Source organism: Pseudopipra pipra, chromosome 9 (assembly GCF_036250125.1).
Source record: "Pseudopipra pipra isolate bDixPip1 chromosome 9, bDixPip1.hap1, whole genome shotgun sequence".
Taxonomy (NCBI): Eukaryota; Metazoa; Chordata; class Aves; order Passeriformes; family Pipridae; genus Pseudopipra; species Pseudopipra pipra.
Genome location: NC_087557.1, coordinates 20,411,183 through 20,434,481, shown reverse-complemented (window position 1 = coordinate 20,434,481; position 23,299 = coordinate 20,411,183). Strand labels below are relative to the sequence as shown.

Below are 23,299 nucleotides of genomic sequence, written 5' to 3'. Positions count from 1 at the left end.
GAGTAAGTCTTTACAGGAATAAATCTTAATATTTCCCCAAAAGCCATTAAAAACAATCCTCTGTTGCATTTCTGATCAACTTCCACAGTGATTTGCTTTTTCAAACCGGTCACTTTTGTTGTAAGCAAAGCAGTAAGAGTATTCCGTGCCTACTGCTATGGTGGGAGTAACTGGTTACTCAATTAGGTGTCTTCCAGAGCAAAACTGTTGTCCAGGAGTTCATATGCACCAAAGTTCTCAAATATATGTTTCAGGTGACCAATAATCATAAAGATGCATAGTGTTCATATTTCATGATGCCATTGCAGTTTAAATGAGGATTTAGATTCCTCAGTGCATTTCTAAACCCTTGGCAGTCCCACAAGAGCAATTGTGGCCTTCACCAACACAACCTGTGATAAAAACTGGCTATGCACCCCTGTGTCCCTGTCCATGACCACAAAGACTATCCCACTATGATGCAAAGTAAGGCAACAAGCTAAGTTTAAGATCATTTTTTGCTGTTTATATTCAAACTTAATTCTCCATCTGTACCTCAGCTGTAAAAATCCGCACTGTTCTGTGAACATCCCTGCTTTATGCTGCCCGTAAGTCACACTTTCCCTTGTGGTGACTGATACACAGGAAGCATTTTGCACTCTTGAGACATGCCTATGAGGACAAACAGGACAGACAGAAGTGTCCTAGGAAGGAGAACTGGTCCAATCCATCTAGGATGTTCCCCAGGATATGGAACAGCAGTGATCCAAGTCTCTAATTTTCACATTCAGCAAAATCCACTGCAAGCTCAGCTCCACAATGTGTGTACTGAAGGTGAGTTTGGGCTCAAACACAGGCTCAGGTCCATATTCAAAGTGCAATACATACATACCAACTGCCCTGTACAGGGCTTTTCACACAGTGGTCGTTCTACCACCTCCTTCACATTGAAATGTTCATGTGCTCTAGGTTTGGAAAGAGAAGTGGACACCTCAGAACCCAATGCCACCAGGTAGGCCAGTGATGGTAAGGCTCCTTCCAGCTCAGCCATGGAAGTCTGGCTGCCACATGCAAGAGGGATTTAATTTATTGTTAATCTTTCACTGTCAAAGTTTTCTTATCGATGCTGTGGATGATAATCCAGAAGAATGATAAAGCTTTGCCAATTACCTGTGGAGCATTTAAAGGTAAAAAAAATAAATTAATGTACTTTTTTTTTCTTGGAATCCTCACTCCTTCTGATTTGCTGCTTTGTTCTCCAACATAACAGGAAAAGCTTATTTTCATAGTTGCATGCCTTCCCCTGAACTAGATCAGAAAATCCCTCTCGTTTCCAAAGGGCTCATTTCCTTCAGAATTAAGACACTGAGTCAGTTGTTTCTTCAGTTCCAGTGACCTTTCTTCTCTTATTAGCTGGGGGGCTTGGTTCTTTCACAGGAGAGCATGTAATATAAACATAATCAGCCCTTTCACATCGTGTAGCTCTTTGCTGCAGCAGGAACTTCCTTACTTTGAGATTTAATTTTTTTCTGATACACTCCGGCTAAAGTAAGATCAATTCATAAGAAGGCAAAAAATATGAAAGGATCTTAAAGACTAACATTCATTAAAACATCACTAAAAGTGCACCTGTGTCTTGTCATTTCAAAATTAATACGAGGCAAGGTATGTGATCCCTTTTGGTAATTAATTCCGCCCTCTCAGATTTCCCTTTCCCCTCATGTTAATTAGCACAGAAAATCCTCACCCAGACAAACAGACAAAATAGCCACAGGACTACCCTGTGGAGCAAAGCACTTGCAGGAGGAGAAGGGGCAAAGCTCTGCCTTGGTAATTTAAACACCTGAGTGCCTGAAGCATGCAGGTGTGAGGGAAATGCTGCAGAAGTGATGCAAGCCTTTAAAAATGCCATCGCAGTTTGCCTGAAAATTCAAAATCCTCATTAGTCATATGAATAATTTATCGGCTGCCCCACCAGGCAGGGAAGGGACACTTTTGTTGTGTACTCAACTAGCAATGAGGTCAGTTACCACCAAAAAGAGAAGGGAGAAGCAAAATGTTTCTGAAAAATGGAAATTTGCTCTCAAAGTGTGGTCATTCCTTGCCAGAACTTTTACAGAGGTATCATAAAGAGACCACTCATGGAGGCACAGGGTATCCCTTCCAAGGACTGCTCAAAGCAGTTAATGCACTTTAAAGAATTGCACTGACTTTAATCCACCTCTTATTTGGTTTAAATAACAGGTATGGTGTGTGCAGAATTTAAAAAAAAAAATTAAAAAAATCCGGTATTAGTAGTTAAACATTCTCAAAAATAGATTTGAAATTAACTCGAGGAAGTTTGAAAGTACGGTAAGGAATAAATGCTGCTTTTAATCTTTCAAAGCTCAAACTGTAGCATTCCTGTTATCTTCTCCTGCCAAGTGTAAGCAGCGTACGGGTCTTTAGGCACCCAGCAGCGTTTCTTGGAAGGGCAATGAAAGAGGGAATGGCAACAGCCTGCCAAAAGGAAAATCAAAGCCATACCTGCAAGCTGCAATACAGTTCTAGGAATCCCTTCAGACTTTTCCTTTTCATGTGTTTGAAACTGAAACTTTAAAAAATGCTGGCGTGGTTCCTTAAAATAATTTTTACTTCTGAAAAACCTAAACAACTTGGAGGGAAAGGAGAGAGAAAGAAGAGGGAGGAAAGATGGGGTTAAATAACAAAGAGAAAGGGGGGAAAAAAGGGAAAAAGTGGCATTAGATGCAACTGGATTGTCCCAAAGCAGCCTCTTCAGAGGAAAAGAGCCCTAAAATGCAGGAAATCTGTCTAACCCTTTAACTATTCCCACTCAAGCTGCCCTGAAGTCACAGATGTTACTGATTCAGTTAGATAGCAATTCCAAGCTCCCAAAACAGATTCCAAGTGAGAAAATAGGAAAAGTCCTTGGTTGCTATTAGATACGCATTCTGAAGTAAAAAGAAGTATGGGCAGGGAAGAATTTGTGGCCTGGATTAGAGGTTCCACGGTAATTAAAGAGCAATGACAAATGGGGTCTCGGCTGACCTATTGAACGGGAAGCCGCAGGGTTGGGAGCTCAGGCTGCAGCAAAAATTCCTAGGGAAATGTGTCAGGGTTTTTTTCCTGCTGTGATTTACTGATACGTTTAACAGGAATGAAACCCATACAGGTCTCTGCAAATGTAACGACGGCCTACAGAGATTAGATGAGAAAGTGGAGAATTTAGCAGGGCATGCTAAAAGCCTTGTAAATGATGTATTTAACTGTGCAATTAAATTCTATGACGGGGTAATAATTTATTGCATTGTTGCTAAAAAGCTGGGGGAAAGTTATCACTTCCTAAAAGACTGAGTTAGGATATATCCCTCCAACATGTCCAGCAGCCTTCAGACCTTTAACTATTGCATTAGCAATGTGAGAAGGAAAAAAGGCACCTCTAGGAATAACAGTAAAAATAAATAGAAGTTTAAATCCTGCCACTGTGGGCTTCAAATGAGTGAATGAGTAGGCCCCGGGTGGGTGATGCACCAGGTAATGCAAAGCCTTCTTGTGTAGCCATCAGAAATGGTCTCCACCCCACACTGCTCACCTGGGGAGAGCAGGTAGATGAGGAGGAGATGATAAACAAGGCCAGGCGGACAGGGTGTTGGAAGAGCTGATGACCAAATCTGGGATCTCAGCATCCTATCCTCTACGTTACATGGGGATTGTGCTAGTGCTAGCTGGGCAGTGGGACCTAGGGAGTGACCCCACCCCTCCAGCTGCTCCTGGCTCTGCCAGGGGAATTACTGAATTTTGGGAAGCAGACGAAGAGGAGGGAGCTCCCCAGTCTCAGGCTGCCATGTACTCTTGCAGAGAACAGGATACCAAAGATGAGCACCCTCTCTGGATACAGCCCTGAGACAGGTCCTACCTGTGCACTGACAGCCAAAGCTGTGTTCCATTCCATGCTACTGGGTCCACAACCCCAGCCTGCACTAAATTCCTCTCCCACTTTGTGGGTCTCAATCAGTAGCTAAGAGGTTTGCTTTGCAAGATGTTTCGTGTTGTTTTGTACATTCTGAGTAAGTTTTTGTTTTCTTTTCATGAAGGGTTATTCACAAGCTCTAGGTGCCCTGACAATTGGCTAGATTCATGGTCCAATTGGAAAAAACACCTGGCAACATAATGATCCTCCTGCACAACAAAGCAAATTAATGTGACCAGCCAATAAATCAAGTGGCAGAATCAAGCCCCTTCCACCCAGCTCCCAGTCCCATGCCATCAGGCCTCCTGCAAAGCTGTTGCATACAGATGGTTTTTTACATCACGCCCTGAAGGGTCAGTAACGTTTGGGTTGTTTCACACCAATGGGGCTGGGGACAGGTTCCAGAGCCAGCAGGCATCTGCAAAATGTGCTCTTGGCAGCTCTCACCCTCTCCAGTCAGGGTCTTTTAACTGGAGTGAGCCCAGTCCTGCAGCACACTGTGATGCAGCACTTGCAACCCATTCAAAGCAATGGAGAGTGATTTCAGGAAAGTTGGAGAGGCACAACTACACACCCACATGCCCACATCATCTTCCAACTTCAGTGTTTCTAGCCATCTCTAAGCTGGCTTAACTTTACCTAATTATTTCTCAGGTATATCTCAAGTGGAAAAATCAAAATCTTGCATACAAATAGTTCCCTGAGTGCTGAGATCAGTTACACTTCACAGCCTGGGTTTATTCTCATCACTATTTGGTCTACAAAAACATCAACATGAGGAAACTGCATTTCTATGACTAACAAACACCAGCATTTGCAATAGTGCTGTGTCAGTAGCAGAAGAGTAATAGCTTAACCCCACCAAAAACTAATACATACCTATAGAGAACCAGCTTGCAATAACAATGGCATTGATCAAAATTATGTACACTGAACCAAAAAGCTTCAAACATTTTTAGATAGCTGTGATTAGAATTTAGCCAGGTTGGACGGGGCTTAGAGCATTGTAGTCTACTGGAAATTTTCCCTACCCATGGCTGAGGGGTTGGAATGAGATGACTTTTAAGGTCCCTTACAACCCAAACCATTCCAGGATTCTATAACTCTATTCTCTTTCAGGAGAAAGTAGGGCTGAATTGGCAGCATGTCTTCCATGCACCACTGAGGCAGCAAGCTTGTATCTGCATGCTGGGGCTCAGAGGAGGAAATTTCTTTGTGACTGATACTGCAAGAGATAAGACATAATTCCCTTGACAAATAGAGTGTTAACTCTGCTTAGGAAAAATAGGTTGGATTACAGAGAGGTAGTGTTTGAGTTTCAAGCTGCATTGCCAGGAGATGAACAGCATCAGAGCGAAATAATCCGCCAGACGTTTTTTAAGGGCAAGGCAGCCTCTTTGCAATACATTGTTTCCTTGAAGGCAGCAAAGCTGAGGTGACAAAAGGAAGAAAAACGGGTGGAAAATGAATCAAATATCCTTGACTAATGAAAGACATGAGGGCTAACAAACTTCAAATGATTCATAGCTGGGGATGTGAGAGCCCACCCCATATTCATGCAATTTTTAAAAAAGTCACCAAAATATCCCCTATGCTTGAATTGAGTCTTATGCTACCTGTCTCTGTCATCAAAGTCCCAGTTTTCTGGTTAAGGGATGTAAAGAGAGGTCTTCCAGCAGAAGTATGCCATCCTCTGGAGTGAGTTTCTTCCCTTGTCCTTAGGCACCAGAGCGGATCCCTGACAACTCCTGAAGTATCAATTACCCCTTTTTAAAAATTGATGTGCAATAAGGGTTGGATTTCTGGAGGGGAAAGTGCTGCCAGAATAATCACTTTGAATCCCATTAATTGAAAGCTCAGTGCAAAATTCAAGTGGAGGCAAGTGGAGCACACAGGGCAGGGACACCCATTAATGTAATGAGGAGGGAAAACAAAGGCTGCAGAGGGTACAGAGAGAAATAATCTGGATTTAAGTTACACTAAGAACACACATCTGTGGAGACATCCTTCACTGGCAAAGAGGAAATGCATTTTCATAGAATCATGGAATGTTTTGGAATGGAAGTGACCTTAAAGCTCATCTTGTTCCAGCTCCCTGCCATGGGCAGGGACACTTTCCACTATCCCAGGTTGCTCCAAGCCCTGTCCAACCTGGTCTTAGACATTTCCAGGGATGGGGCAGCCACAGCTTCTCTGGGCAACCTGTGCCAGGGCCTCACCATCCTCACAGGGAAAAATTTCTCCCTAATCTTTAATCTAACCCTGCCCTCTGTCAGTTTAATTTCAATAATTATATACATCTTTAGCAAGGACCCACGACAGTGAGATTTCCAAATCTGCATTCATGCCTCTGAAAACTGAGTGTACCTGAAGTCAGGCCAAGCAGTCAGTCAAATCCTGAAGCTGAGAAACGTCACTGGGATGTCCCAGAGCAAACTGCAAGCTGCAATATCTTGCACAGACACAGTGGGAGGGCACAAAGTGGCTCCTCCATCCCTTCAGGCGAGGAAATGGACTGCATGGTAAAGCAATGCAACCATGAATCTTTCTTAACTATTTAGGCGAGATTCAACATCTATCCACATGCAGGGAAAAAAAATGCATTTTTTCTGAGCGTAGAGCTTGAAACTGCTCATGATTTTTGGTCCCTTTTGCCAAACAGGCTGATTCAAGTTGCTGATTGTCAAGTCAAGTATTGCTGATTCTAGAAATATCACTGGATTTATTTTATGTCAATTTAATAACTTAGTAATAAATATTAGGTGACCTGTCATAAATTAGTTAGCACTGCCCCAGAAGATAGTTCAGGATGTACGGAGTGATTTACATAACAGATCCTGTCATGTCTCCATCTTCTGTGCTTCTTTTCATTTATTCATGTGCAGAGCCAGGCAGATAATGGAAAAAGTAATTAATAGATTTGGCTTGAAAAATGTTTTGATATTAGTGTATATTTTATTAATACAAACTATCTGTCCAATTCCAGGAGCTGGATGAATAACGGGCAGAAAAAACTTCACTTCCTGTAGATATAGCATGATATTTATTGCATCAATCTTCTGACAGATACCTTTTAGCCAGTTTTAGCAAGGTGGATAAACCAAAAAAAATACAGGAGAAAGTACAAGGAAGATGGCAATAGCGCTTGTCTACTCCCTCTCATAAAAAGAGCAGACTGCTACTAGAAAGCCAAATTCCCAGCTGGAGAAAGATCCCTGGCTGGGGACCAGGTCAGCCACACAGATATGCATGAGATGAGACACAGCAAGGTTGGCTGGGAGTTCCCTCACGGCAGCAGTGATTTACCTGGAGTCCTGTAGGTATCAGGACAGCCCGAGGCAATGATCCCACATAGACCTGTACAGGCATCAGCATGGAGAGCTGGCTGTGGCTTGTCCCTTTCCAATCAGGTAATCTGTCCTGTGGCACAAACAGACTCAGAATATAGTATGAGGGAATAAATCTGTGGAAGCTGACACTGTTAGTCGTTATTTATTACCTATTTACTAGCAGGTAATGGCTGACCTGCAGGCTATACTACAGAAACATAGCTAACTCCTAAATTACCAACAGTGTTGACTCCAGGAATCTCTGCCTGGCACTGGTCAGTTCGGAAACCAGATTATCTTCTTTGCTGCTGCTGAGAAAGTAGTTGCATCTGACAAGAATGAGCTTTGAAATCAGAAAGTGCATCAATAGCATCAGGGCTGCCTGAGCAACAGGACTGTCTACATTGTGTAATTGGAGTTTAGGTACCCAGCAAAAGAGACACATTGCTCTTTTAGAATAATACTTGAAAACAATAAAAAATATAGTTCTACCTCTAAAAATTTATGGGAATACCAAAAATACAGCCCTGGAATAGCCTCTGTCAGAGCCAGCAGTTGACGGCCAATGTCTCTCCTTGCAACCTGATGAAAGGGCTGGTGAGATGCATCAAGTCCTGATTACATTCCCTTCACTCTAGTCCCCTTGTGACTCTCTTCATAGAATTATAGAGTAGTTTGGGTTGGAAGTGATGTTTAAAGTTCATCTAGTCCAACCCCTCTGCAATGAGCAGGGATACCTTCCACTAAGACCAGGCTGCTCAGAGCCCCATCCAACCTGGCCTTGGATACTTCCAAGAATGGGCCATCCACCAACTCTCTGGGTAGCCTCTGGCCAGGGCCTCACCACCCTCATTGTAAAAACTTCTTCATTATATCTAATCTAAATAGACCACTTTTACTTTGAAACCATTACCCCTTGTCCTATCAACCAGGTTCCCACTTCTCCCTGTTCAAAAACTGGTTTTCTTCAAGAAGGTTTGTGTTTTTCAAGGCCCCATGCTGTTTTCCTGAACTGTCCCTATATCCTAAGCTATATGAACAGAAAACATAGACAAGCTCATTTGATCTAAACCAGAGCACAAGGGAGTGTGGCAAACAAGCAGCAGGACAAGAGGCAGATTGTGAAACCAAAGCAAAAAAACCAAGATCACACAGCTGCATAATTGAGCTGGTCCCTGTTTCCAAATCTTATCAAGGGTCTACTTTCAAATGTAATTACAGGGAATTGTAGTTAGTGATTCCAACCTACACACCACAGCTTGTAGGCACAGCAGTAACTTGGTCATGAAGAGGCCCTTGGAAGAGAATAGGAAGGTGGCTAGAGGATTTCTGAAAATATGGAGGAATCAGGCTTTGAAGTGCCCTATGAATCCTGTATCTGATCTAATAATTAAACCAGAGTTGGGTTAGGTCTGCAGGGCCACGTCTGCAGGACCCCAGCTTTTAGGAAGAAAGACCTTTTGATAAGGTCCAGCACTCAGCTGTTCTACAGACTCTTCCAACCCAAACTTTTCAGCAGTTCTGCTTCCTGAGTTTTGTATATCTTATGCAGATGCTGCTCAGGGAAAAAAAGGAAGCAGTGATCTGCAGGTAATCTCTCGACCCAGACAAAGCAGATGAACCCTGGGAAGAATATCTACAGACAGCATGAGATGGGTCAAATTCTGCTGATAAATGATCACAACAAACAAAAGGATCATTTTTCATTACAAGCAAGGCTGTTCTGTAAGGGAAAAGGTCTTTTGAGATCCATTGCAGAACTTCACAGAACAACTTATCTGTTCTTACTGGAGAGATTCAATTTTTTGTAGTGCATCGCTGATTCAAGGCCAGAGCTTTGTTAACCCTAAGTGTTGTATGATTAATAACCTCTTACTCCAACAAATTGATGGTTTGTGCTCTTGAATAAACCTCTCCTCTTTGCAAACCTTGGTCTAATGTTTACTACAGAGCTTCATAGTTTGCATAGGATTCTGCTCCAGGGAAATTGGGTTTCCAGTTTCTATATCATTTCAACACAACCAAAGGAGAAAATCTGATTTTCTTTTAATTCAACATAGAGCACATTTCAAGTATCATGGAGAAAGAAACCTCCTGCAACTCATTTTGTGATTTATGACTACCCCTTTCAGAACAATTACTATTTATACATTCATTTATTGTATCTCTTGGTGTCATATCTTTGGCAAAGTCATCGGACAGCGTAGTGTGTCCCAATTCTCCCTCCATCAGAAAACATTTAGCAGAACTGCTTTTTAATAATGATACTGCCTTTTAATTTTCCAAAATGAGAATGTGGATTGTACCACTTTACTCAGCTTTTCCTTTGATTAATGGGAATACATTTCTCCATACAGAAACTGGGGCTGCAAGCATGATGGCATGAAAAAATTCCGATATAAAGTTTCAAGTATAAAAAACACAGGGAACTTGGATGTATTGTTTTAAGGTAGATTCAGGGTGAGCTGAAAGATAAGACAGTGGAAAGGTGAAGGAAGAAATTCTGTTGGAAACCAGGCTGTTTACGAGAACCAAGTCAGAGCTTGGACATACATATTTCTTGGATAAGAAGACAAGAAGAAAAGAAACACTCTGCAGATAATGATAATAGATGATTCTGCTTTGCTGCTGTCTTCCATCATAAACAAATGGCATAGGCCAACAGTTAAACATCATATATTTTAATTAGTACTTAAAGCATTTAGTTATCTGTGTACTGAATAACTGGAAGAAAACTTTGTCACGCTGGAATGCAAAGGGGGGAGTTCAGCAAGGAAAGCAATTTGGTCTGTGCACAGTGTTGTGACCTCCCTTCAGATATCTAAACTCTTACATGCTGAATTCCAGCTGACATTTCCAAAGGAAAATAAAATGAATGGAGAACAAAAACAAGTGTTGTGAAGAAAATAAGCCCTTGGTCCTCAACATTTCAGTGATACATATATGGGGCAAACAGACCTGCACACCAGCACTAAAGCTGTCCCTGCAGAAGTGCTCTGGTTAAGCAATGCATGAACTGATTGTTGAGTGTTTACAAACTTCTTCAGCATATTCAGTACTCAAAGTATGAGGTATTAGGCACTTATATTATTTTTTAAACCATTGCATGCTTCTGAAGCATTTGATAGAGTCATCAGTATTCAAGTATTCTAATTAGGATTTTTTTGGGGGTGGTGTTGACCTCTTGTTGGCCATAAATGTTTGCAATACCAGATCTGCTGCTGCTGAATAGCACTGGTGTGAAATAAGTTTCCTGGAAACTGCACCCATAATCTTGAGGAATTGAGACTTCTGATTAACAACCAAACTAGAAGGTCAATCTGACTTCATGAAGTGAAGTTTTAGCAGAACTGAAGCCAAGAGAGAGCTCTCCAGTTATGACTGCTGATGCAGGGTTCATCTCCACAGTCTGCCTAAGGAAAGAGATCCAATGGCATTTACAGTCTCCTCATCCTTTAACCTCCTTGGGATCCAAGCAAACAACTGTATGCACAGCTTAGTGGGGTAAATAGAAACAGGACCCTGTGGCATTTCCTATGGAAATCAAAGAAAATAAAATAATTGGAGGAAATTTTCTCTCCAAAAGCAGAAACATGACAATTAATGGTATGCTGCAACTTACACCATTTCCTCAGTTTTAGAAGGTTAGGACATGAAATGCACCTCTGGGAAAAAGATGCCTATTCTCACAGAATCACAGAATATGCTGAGTTGGAAGGGACCCATGAGGATCATCAAGTCCAGCTCCTGGCCCTGCACAGTACCATCCCCAAGAGTCACACCATGATCCTGAGAGTATCATCCAAATGCTTCTTGAGCTCTGGCAGCCTTGGTGCTGTGACCACTGCCTGTTCAGGGGAGCCTGTTCAGTGCCCAACCACCCTCTGGGGGAAGAACCTTTTCCTAAGATCAAACCTAAACCTGCCCTGACACAACTTCAGGCCATTCCCTTATGTCCTGTCACTGGTCACCACAGAGCAGAGATCAGTGCCTGCCCCTCTTCTTCCCCTCGTGAGGAAGTTGTAACTGTGATGAAGTCTCCCCTCAGTCTCCTCCAGCTGAACAGACCAAGTTTTGCTGTCTGTTCTGGGGTAGCATGCATGGCTCCCCCAGAGCCATGGGGAAGGGTACATGCTAAGGAGAAAGTGATTTAGGGACACTTAGCTGCAGTGCTGCCCTCCTAACTGAAGCGCAGCTTCCACTTTATCTTCTGAGAAGTAGACAGGAACCACAGCCCAGCACAGAGCCATCTCTGCTCTCCTCCAGGCTCCCCCAGAGCAGGTATGCTCCCCTGTTTGAAGAGACAGCTTCCTAAATGCTCCCAACACCAACCTGCAGGGAAGCATTCAGTGTGCTCCCAGGAATCAGCATCCCCTTCATCACACCCCATGCTCCTATGTCTGGGCACACACCCTCTGCGTTCCTTGTGCTTGAGGCTCCTGTGGGATGTAGTGGTGCTTCCAGCATTGCCTTGTGGCTCCAGCAGGACCACTGTGGGGAATTTTCTTCATGGATTGATGATTCCATTCTGACCAGAGTGCCTATCTCTTCCTGTCATGGTGAGCTTCCCTTACTAATGGCCCTGTTTCCAACGAGCCTGGAAAAAGCTTGAACTGCATTTCTGAGTGCAAGCCTGCTCTGAAAAGCTTGCCCAGTTGTAAAGTTATTGAAAGTGTTTACACATGTAATTTTATTGCAAGAATATACACAACTGTGTCTTTATTGATTGCTTTCCTAGTTATGGAAGCGTTTCACTGCTTTAAACCCCACAGCTCACCCTGCAACCTCCCCAGCATTATCATGCCCCATTTAATGCTGTTCTAATATTAGCAGACCTTTGTTTCCACAACCTGGATTTTCCATATTTTCATCCATACAACCAGCAGAAACCTCATGGCCAAATAACAATGAGCTCATCTCAAATGCTTAAGCAGCCAGTGCCAGGTGAACAAATTGTCTATTATTAGACTCTTTCATGCTTTAAGAGCTTTTGTTCCCTACTTGTCTGTCTTAACACCTGCTGTTGCAATGTGTCTCAACTTTCAGAACATCATTCCCAGTAACAACAGAATGTAAAATGTATTTGGGGATTGCTCAAACAGAAAGTGATTAAGTTTTGTAAAGGGGGCTTTGTCAAGCAAAAGGGAAAAAAAATGAGACATGGTGATGGGACTGGAGTAATTACAAATATAAATCAAAAATCTTCACTGAGTCCACTCAACAAAAAGTTAGACATTTGATTGCAGTAGATTCATTCAGCAGCATTCAGCAAAATACTAATAGTTGTGAGAAATGAATTTGTATTAGTAGTAGTAGTAATAGGAATTTTTTTCCCTCAGTGAGTTTCACACAAATATAGAGTGTTTGACTGGTGTGTGAAAGCGTTGATGGGATTGTGTGGGTTGGGCATATGGAAAAGGTGTAACCCAAACCCAGCAGCTTAAAAAACACATATATAGATATTTAAAAATATTTAGTAGTGTGATCCAAATGTTAGAGAAGGAAATCATAATTAACAGGTTATAAGGTATGTTATGAGGAGGTCTGGCTTTTACTGGAGCAAGAACAGTCATGGCTCGTGGTAGAGAAATGGACTACTGCTCTTATGTGAGATGGCTTTTTTTTTGTTTTACATTTTTCTTCTGTTCAGAAAATCAAACCTGAATGCTTGCTTTTACAGCCATGAAATAGAGCTGGGGAGAGAAGCATGATCCGTGAGCGGAGGCTCAGCAACCACCTGGAGTGGGCAAAATTCTTGCCCACGGCTGAATGGCTTCCCCTTCTCACCAGTTCCATTTATGTCCATTTATAACAAAATTCCCCGTTATCCCCTTCTCACCTGCCACATCTATTTAGATTGTAAATGGTTTGGGCCAGGAACTGTCTCTTGCCGTGTGTTCATACAATGCACAGTACGTGTGGCTCCAGGCTCCATCAGGCTGTTGCAGGAGTGTGTTGTACACAGTAAACAACACAGAGATCCATCAACAGTGAAATCCAAATCATTTGTTACCTCCTTTTACTCTGCAATAACTTCTGACCTTGGTTTAGTATTGCTGTTGGAAAGAGCTTAAGGCCAGTTCCTAGAAAACCAGAGTCCAAGTGTTAGATCACTGATTAAATATTCAAATAGCAAGCAAGCTTCTCTTACAAACAACTCCAAAAATATTCCCTATACAGAAGTCAGTTTTCCTAACAAACCTTTCTCTAATCTTCCTTCTCAAATCACACACTACAAGGATATATATGCATTGCACCTCCTTCTGCACAGGACACAGCTATGTACCATCATACTTGTAGAGAAAACCTTCTGGCTGCATTTAGATTTTATCATTCTCAAGTCAGAACTGAGGGTAGGGAGGATTCATTATTGACTTTTCTGGCTGCTTGTATAATATATATCACCTGGTCTCACCAGTCAAAAAGGATGAAAAAATATTAATACAAGAAAGCTGAGGATACAAAGCAGTCTCTGCTAAAGAAGGAATTGCTCTGCAGAAGTAGTTAGTCTGGATACATCTGTTAAAACAGGAAAAAAGCCCAACAGCAAAGTTACTTGAACATGTACACCACATTCAAATTCGAGGAAAAAAAGTTATTTTTGGACCGTAACTATGGTAAGGGTACATTAGAGCCTCTGCTGCACTGCTAATAATGAATAAGAAATCTGAAGGCAGAAAGTGAAGTGTTCATCAGAGTTGTTTTAACTTACTCTCTGCTACCCACAGCTATCACTGCACACATGCCTTGGCTGTCCCTCGTGTCCCTGGCCAGACCTCTGGTCCCAAGGCAGGAGAGGCAGATCCACCATAGTGACCATCTGTCCTCCAGGGACATTCCCTGCTGTAAGTTGTTCCAGGTCTTTGCACCACCTTTGTCTTGTTGAGAGAGAAAAACCAGCCATGGGTTTGAGGGAGTGATAGATCCAAACCCTCCTCTTTCTTCAGAACTCAGCAAAGATTAGTCCACAAAGGAATCACTAGCTTGGACTTCCAGCAGGAAAATGCTCTGCTCTGCTTTCACAAAAGTCTATGCAAAATGTTGTATTCTAACTTCAATAAAGATGCATAATCACAGAATTGTTAAGGTTGGAAAAGACGTCTCAGATCACTGAGTCCAACCATTAAGCCAACTCCTTCTTTCATCAGTAATATCTTAAAGAAAAACACTAAAACACAACATCTCCCCTTATTAATAGAAAAGCAAAATATTAAAGAACCAAACAAGAAAGCTGAGATCAAATATGGGAAAAGCAAAAGAAAAAAGTATCACTTAGGTGGCCCAGGGTCTTCCTGAGCTATGATGTTTATTTGAGAGCTCACACAATTAAAAAAAAAAAAGTTTGGGAAACACAATCACCCTTACAAAAATCTGGTGAGTGCATGACATGAAGCCTTGCTGTTAGACATACTAATCCCTATTTCATGTGTGAGATTTATTCCGAGCATTTGTTATTACACCTCTGAACATAAACATAAAACACATATGAAAGCTAACAGGCAGGACAATTCATTCATATAGATCATCCAAAACACATCTGACATGGTCCCTTCTTTCAGATGGCCAAGCACATCTTTCTTGTAAGATCATATATATCCATCAGCATAAAAGAGACGTTTCTGCCTCTGGTGTTGCACGCTGGTATCGCATGGCCACTGTAAAAGAGGTTCAAGGGGCTCATGAATCTGCCTTAGCCATCAAAGATAAACAAATCTGGAACTCATTAGTCTTCACACGGCAGTGTTTTGGCACACAGAGGAAAAGGAGTTATCAAGACTAAATTCAGAAAGGTTGATATATGTATCTACATCTCAAAATGTCTGTTAAACTGCCAACATGCTTCACATAGTCCCTGTGAGGTTTGTATTTTTTCCTGCATTGTTTAAGCTGTCAAATGTTAATGTGTTTCTGGCTTAATTTATTACACTGATATGACAAGTTATGAGCAAATGTATTCTTGTTTACTACTGTTAATATTTTGGTTATACTCATTAAGAGCAGTTTTAAGATTAGTCTTTTTTGTTATTTTGCATAGTGGAAAAGAAGCAAAAGTCTTCAGCAAGGACTGCAACCCTCTGCTGATTGCAGCACAGGCTTCAGACTGGAGTGGTCCAATTAACTATTAAATCATCACCACAGATCAGGACAAATCCTAATTAAGGGCAGTCCCAGTGCCTGTCTGATAGATGAACCATCTGGCTGCTTATGAGATCTCACGTGGATGTGAGATGGACACTTCACTAAGTGAAATTCCAGAATGTGCTTGTAAATAGGTAGAGTGGCTTTCTTCACTTGCAGGAAGCTGAGATGCATATAATTTGCTTTAATGCCAGTAGGGTCATGCTCTCCAACTTAAAGGATGGCACAAAGTATTTCCCAGACTTTCTTCTGAAGAGTCCAGTAGCTTTTTGTCATATTTAGGCCTCTTTAGCCTCCTAAGAGAGTGACAGATTCATTGATGGAGAATTAATTCACTGCTAGTTTACAACTACTAGTATACATTTTCCCAAAGGACTATGTGTGTCTGTTGGCAGAACTATGATCATCTCATATAAGTGCTCATATAAGGCACTGTGATGAGCACTTACATCAGGCTGCCATTCACACAGCACAATGCAACATGACATAGCTCAGTCACAAACCCTATTGCGACACAAATTTATAAGTAGAGTTGGATTAAGACAAGGAATTCCGGCATGGGAATTATTTCAATATTCTGAAGTTTGTTTTAATTCTGGTTTGAAAGGAAAAAAAGGAAATCTAGAAGGTTTGAAAAATTACCAAGCAAATTGGATAAGTCTCTAATTAAAATGCCACTTGGTTGCATAATACAGAGACAGGAACTTGGAAGTCCCAGATGAATGGGAGTCTCAGGACTCGGGAGCCAATACTACTGGCTTTCCATGCATACACAAAGCCCAGAGCTGCAGCAATGGACTGTCAAGTTACCCATCAGCTTAGACTCCTATGACTCTTCCAGTCTACATCCAACCAGCTACAGATCCTGCTCAGATCCTCACAAAATGAAGCGTCCAGGTAACTTTCTGGGAAATCAACATCTGTCTGGGCAGGAGCAAAGTCCTTGACAAATATGAGCTCCCTAACTTGAGGGCATCCCTGTTTATGTCCAGGAATAGAACTGCATGATTTCATGATAATTGTGGGTGATAAAAGTACATCCAAGTCAACAACAGAATTTCTGTCACTTTTAGTTGCCTTTGGACCAGGTGGCTACATCTACAACACCTTGCAGTATTTACTACATATTGCAAAATTAATTGCAATAGTGATAAATTGCCAACAAAGCCTTAGCTCAGAAGTATTTACTTATCTGGCAGGGTTTCTTAGTAGACAAGTTGAGATTTTTCTCTTCCAGTAGCTCAGTGAGGCAGATGGTTTGATTCAGTGTGGCTAAAGAAAAAGAGCCAAGGCAATTCTGGGGCCATGTGTGAAAAGCCTTCACATCAGGGCTCAAGAACAGAGCTGCTGTAACATTCAACAGCTGCCTTTGCTGGAAAAGCATTGACAAAATGATGGAGAATGTGGCAGAGAACAAACATCAAGTAACTGTTGGAATGACTTCCTCAGAGGCAGCTGCCCTGGACTTACTGGCCTGGTAGGCTCTGTCCATCCATAGCTCACACAGTTCATGGGGGCACAGAGAAGGGGATTCTTAACTCACCCTCTCATTCCCTTGTATTATCAGGAATGTGATTTATGTGTGTGCTTTAATAAACATGAAATGCCTTATAGTCATGTGCCTTCAAAGTATCTCTGAATATACTTATCCCAAGGACACCAAGAATGGCATAACAGGCCTTTTTTATAGCACTTCCTCAGGTAAAGAACAGCAGATGAACTCCAGGTCTTGCTTCTGTCCATATGTGACACAGCAATAATGAGAATACAGTTTTGATTGAAGGGACTTATTTTTCCACAGGCTGTGGTGCCCCTTGGAAACACACAAACAAGAACTCCATTCTGACCTATCACTATGCTATTATATCTTCCACTATTATAGCACTGCCTATATATTGCATTACATTTCACTATATCAGCAATCCTAGATATACTTGTCCTATCACTTATCAGACCCATATTATATATACATAATTTTTTCTTATAATTCTCTGGCAAGCAGTCTGAAACAGGACCAAATTTCTTGTTGCTACAAGCCAGTCCAGCCAGAGGAAACATGCCAATTTGTAGAGGTCCTTTATATACAGTCTGCAACAGATATACAAATTTGATCTGTTTCAGCTATTTTTGCCTGAGGTATATCCCAATATCTAGCTAACCCAAATTTCCAGGTTAGGATGATGAGGCAATCAGACTACAGACCTTTGCTTGCTTAACCATAGGAGGCACTACTCTCTTCTCGATGCTTTACAGTAAATCCTTGGCACAGCTTTCATTCATTTTCACTTCACCACCATAGTGTGAATTGGCCTCCAATGCTGACATTCCTTCTGCCTAAACATGCTTTCCCCCTTTATTTTCTTTGTTGTGCTTCCTGACATTTTTATTTTCAGGGTCACACCCTACTACACTGCATATTTTGAGCAAAGCAATAAAATTACTCACATAAAGCCCCTGCAAGAACTGGACCCGTTGCTTTCATCAGTGAGCCCCACTCAAGTTTGATTGTACAGATCTGAATAACTGGAATATGTTTTAAGGCATAAAAGCACATTGTTTCATATGCTCAGGAAAGTCGGTGATGATGGGTAGATCTCAGCCTGCGTTGGAAATAAAGTACCTCTCTAACAAGTTGTCAATCTCAATTAAGACATCAACATGTCAAATTAAGAAGGTACTGCTGCACAGCCTATTGTTGAACTGTGTGTCAGGTGAAATAAGCACTAATTATACACTTAGCCAAATATGTCTGTTCAATATTACTTCAAAACTAAGGTCACTGAGTTATTGTGAAGTGGTAGTTTACACTATTTTGGATCCCACCAAATGGCAGGTGGCCATACAAATATGCAACTCAGCATGTTCTGCTTGGTCCCCACAGCTGTGCTGCCAATCAGTTAAGGATGGCTGCAAGTAAATGCTAATTAGCTTCTGTTGATCTGCATATTCCAGCAGCCTCCCAGGATTCCCATTTTGATATGCAAGATTGCCAGTTGGGTATGTGATTGAATTAAGAACCAGAAAAGATTTTATCTTCCGTGCAGGAAAATGTGGGTCTGAATCCCCAGTAGAGGCAGTTATCACTCTGATTTATGTTTGGCAATGCCTGTCATTGGAGTGGTAGCAAAGGCTCAGTGCTAGAGGGTGCTACCTCCCTTCTTTTGAAGGAGAAAGAGCCTCCTCATTAAGAGCAAGCACTCACCATCTGGGGTCCGACCCACTCCTTGGCTTTGACATTTGCAAGGCTTCCACGTCTGCTTTCCCAGGCAGGGTCCAGCAGATGCTCTTCTGTAGGTTAACTGGTCCTCAAAAAACAAAACAGAAATTAAAAAAAAAGGATAGAAAGAAAATCAAAGAGCAAACAGATTTAGAGTGATAGGTTTGGGTTTTTTGCATTGGTAGGGTCGCAAGAGGCAAAAAAGAAAAAATTAAAAAGATTTCCCAAAGTTTTCCATAGCCCATTAATAGTTGGCTGGTTATGTTTGCAAGGACCACTTAAGAAAGAAACGGCTGGAAAGTTGCACTTCTGGGAGCAAAGTGTTTAGATTTTGCACCTGTACTTCATAAATGAAAAAAATATGACCTCATTATGTAAACATTACAATAACAATTTTCAGAAATTTTGCTTGGCTGTGCTATTAATGAGCACCGGTTCCCTGTAGTGAGGAAATTATACTTCTCAAAAATCGCTCACCACATATGATGGCAAAATAAAATTTGTCTCATCTTTGTGATTTTTCTCTTTATGGTTTGATCAGACATCAGAAGAAAAATTATTATTTAATTATCTTGCCAAGTTTCTGTAGGTTGTTATCAAATTGTTTCTTGTCTTGAAAATAAGTAAAAAAACCCAGTTGGCTTCAGAGTGATGGAACATTGTATTCTGTGTTAAAATGCTGGGAAACGGTTCTTCCTTAGGGATTTGAAGTTGTTTTCTTTTTTAAATGATGCTGTTCTCCCATTCATAAAGCTTGTCAGCTCTCTGCTGTAAACGAGACACCAAAGTACATGAGCAATAATCCAGTTTAATAAAGTTTATAGAAGAAATTAATAGGTAAGATTTCACTGCAAATTTCAGTATCATATTAATGTACAAGCCCCTGAAAACAAGATTACAACCACTGCTTTAAAAGGTACTTGTGTACCCTGACAGAGTTGAAGTTGAAAACATCCTCCTTTTTCTAAAGGACATAAAAAACAAATTGATGGGTTAAGAGGCAACACTTCAATGTGTCCCCAGTATTTTCAAAATTGCTCTATTTATGTGTTTAGAATTAATACAATTCAAAAAGGTGGGAAAGTGTTTAAAAGAAAGAAATGACTGACAAGAATTCTAAGTCAAACAAGACTTGCTATCCCTTCTATTACATGTACTCATAATGAGTCGGTCTTAATTACAGGAATAACCTACATATATATCTATATCTAGATAAAGATATATATTATATAAATATACATATATGTATACGTTATATATACATATTTTATATATATATATGTGGGATGAAGACCAAGCTTCTATATGGGAGAAACAGCTGTGAATTCATCCTATGGACAAAAAACTTTAAGTTTTTATGTGTTAATGTTTATATAGTTTATATGTTTATAAGAAATTGGAATTATCTATAAACTGAGCACTATTAAAATCTTGTAAGCCTATGTTTTAACCAGGTCATTTTTTAATAGGCTGTGCATTATCACTCTATATATGGCCCCAATTCCTCAAGGCAATGAAGCACATGGTTAACTTTAAGCATCCTTGAAGTCAAAGAGACTTATTTGCTTTGTTAAATTAGGGCCTTGGGCTTCTGGTGTTATTAAATAATATGTCATGCTTCTCCCCATTAAGCAAACTGCAAGAACCAGACAGTTTGGGAGGTGTTTTGTTTTAACGTTTTGCAATGACGTGCTCAAAATAAGTATCTTTGTCCTCAAATACATATGGGCAAGAGTAGCTTCGTGCCCTAACATATTGCACAAGCTCCAAGGAACTCAGGAACTAACACTGAGAATGGATAAGTCAGAAAATGTCGCCAAAAGTGCAGTTCAATCTATTTTTATAGTTTTACCATTGACACATTTCAGAAGAAGGTTTTGAAGTGCTCTGTGACCTCTGTTTATCAGATCGCAGAGACTTACGTCACTTGTCCAAGCTTGGCCAAAACAGACAAGGACTTTCCAGTCCGCAAAGCAGACTGGGAGAAAGCAATAAATATTGTACTGCATAAAATCTAAACCAATGCAAAAAAACCCAGAAAAAAATAGCCAAATACACTCTTCATTTCTCACAACACTGCAGTTAAAGGCACTAAAGAAGTTATCAGGCAGCTAGTTTAAAATAAAGAATAAAAAATGCTTTTTTTAATTTTTAATAAGCATATGTGATAGATGAGGTGATAAAAGGTAATAAACAGTACTTGGAGTGGACATGCTATGAAACTCATGGAAAGTCTTTGTTGTTAAACAACATTAATCTATGCACAAAGAGATAAGATTAGGCTATTATATTTTGGAATAAATGCTCTATTCATGCATTCACTACTATCAAGTGAACTGCTGTAGTAGTGGTGATATTGCTTTGCAGAAGGACTACTCAGAGGAAAGATGTATTTGAACAATATATCAACGTATCATTCCTTACATCAAAATAATAAAAGTTGTTTGTCCACTTAGCTCTACATTCACATTTCATCTTTGTTTGTAAATCAGTGGTTTCACCTAACAAGATAGAGTCTGATTTTTGCTTTTGTTTAGTAACTCCACAAAAGCAAATATCAGAAATTGACAGTTAGTGTACATATCAAGGGGAAAAAAATCACTGCAATGAGAATTATTAGCTCTTGGACCTGTCTTCCAAGGGAAAAGGTTATTCTGTTGAGTTCTTACTGTCATTTTAGTTTAATCGTAGGACAAAATCTTGCCTCAGCAGTGAGGAGTGAACCCAGGACAAAGCCCATGTGTACAAGTAATCTTGCACTGACAATCGAAAACTGAAGAATTACTGAAAGAGAAAAGCTTTAAAATGGCAACATAAATCCGAATAATCTCACTCAAACCATATCAAAGCTAAAAGCTATATAAACTAATTTCTCTGGAGGTTGGGCTGGACAATCTTCAAGCAGGAATCTGCTTCATTTTATGGATGTGAAGTAATATGATTCCTTTTCCTGGTTCCAGGGCGACTGAACTAAAAGATGGGGTTCTAAATATGATGGGAATAATCTTCCTGAGGTGGCTTCAGTATTCCGAGAGCTCTACATAGGCAATATATAACATTAGCTCTTGCCAAAGTGACCAGAAAGTGGTCGCTTGATAGCAAACCAAATAAATAAATACTCTGGTTTACACCCAAATATATGTTCCTATCTTACTTCTTTTTCCTAATTTTACCCTTTTCATAGGCATTGGCCACTAAAACTGACCGGCTGAGATCCAAACTCCTCTGAACTTAGAAAGCTTGTAGGATGTTTGCTCCAGAGCCACACATCTCTCAATGAGAACAATGAGGGAGGACACTCAGCTTGACAGCTAGGGCGTAAAACTCCCATTCTTTCCTTAAACACAAAAATGATGAAAACATTTATTATGAAACATATTTTCCATTACTGTATTGTAGAATGTAAACAAGTTCTCATGACATATGGGGCCATGTGTTTCCTTAAAGAGGTGTTATGTATGTCAGAAGCAGCATATGTACCGTGTGATACAGCTACCACCATGGTAAGCATTTGTTATTGCCTAGTGAACAGGTGCATAAAATCCCCATGTAAACAGATGTCATAGCTGCACTGACATCTCTTACTCATGTCTACTCCTGCAGGAAAATGAGGGGGTTTGTTTCCCCTTCTTGGGTGTTTAATGTGGACGGCCTAGACTTGTGTGTTTGCATCTTCCCACTTTCATGTAGCTCCTTCTTGATTGCACAGTGGCTTTTAGAAGGAAAAACCAGCCCAAGAAGAACCATTTTCTGTAAGGTACTTCAAAATTATGCTCTTTCCAGAAGTCTCCATACAGGCAATTTTAACAGACATATCCAGTTTCATAAAGAAACTAACTCAATACAGAGAGTCCTGAAAGGCATAACCAGATTTTCTCTTGATTTGTCTCTTACCCCCTACAAGACAATTTTTCCCATGAAAGAAAATTTTAAAAATCACAGATAATTCAAGCAGAGCCCACTAGAAAAACTCAAAATATACAGAAACGCTAGGAGAATCTCTGACCACTGCTCTTTAAAGTCTCACTTTGCACGGTGATGCTCACAGTGGACTAGTGGGACACAGCAGATCTCACTGGGAGTCTTTGCATGACCAAGAATTCCTGCAGTGGAGCCAACCCACTCACACTTCTCATGTGAGAAAATTGCCCTTCCCCACTAGTGATCTCAGAGTTACCTGCACATCTCACGAGCTCCAGGTGCTGTTAATTTACATCTTAATTAGTACAACCCTCAATTATCAGGTTGCTTTGATGAGAATGAGCCAGAACCTTGCAGAGCCCTTTGTACAAATCCCCTGAACCCTTTAGAAGACTCAGTAATGTAAGGAGTAAACATAAATATGTCATTTCCTTTTGTCAAACATATGCATTCAAGTCAGGCAAAAAGTCTCGAAAGCTAAGTGTGGTACAGCTTCACACAAACATGTAGGGGCTTGTGTGCCAGATCTGGCTCTTCCTTCTCACACCTTCTTTTAAATTGAGATATTTGCCAGAACTTTTCAATGTAAGCCAAGGCTGTGGCTCTCTGCTGTTCTCAGACATGGTCACATTTGTGCTTGTCCTTGCTTGGTACATATTAAAATAATATTTTTTCTCCCTTTCACCCTTCCAGAGCAAAGTAGTCTGTTTTTGCTCAGATACTAAATTTTTAATGCAGTTTTCA

The 23,299-nt window shown here is 40.7% G+C and overlaps 1 long non-coding RNA gene across 2 annotated transcripts in view; it reads right to left on the bottom strand.

The window, feature by feature from the left end:
• The window catches only part of LOC135419035 (uncharacterized), a 37,871-nt gene extending 15,203 nt beyond the window's left edge, over positions 1-22,668 (bottom strand). Inside the window, exon 1 of one of the 2 annotated variants that reach the window (XR_010432791.1) lies at positions 18,620-22,668. This is a non-coding gene — a long non-coding RNA (uncharacterized LOC135419035). The remainder of the gene's footprint in view (positions 1-18,619) is intronic. The other variant, XR_010432790.1, reaches the window with a different exon arrangement.
• Positions 22,669-23,299: the final 631 nt, after the last annotated feature.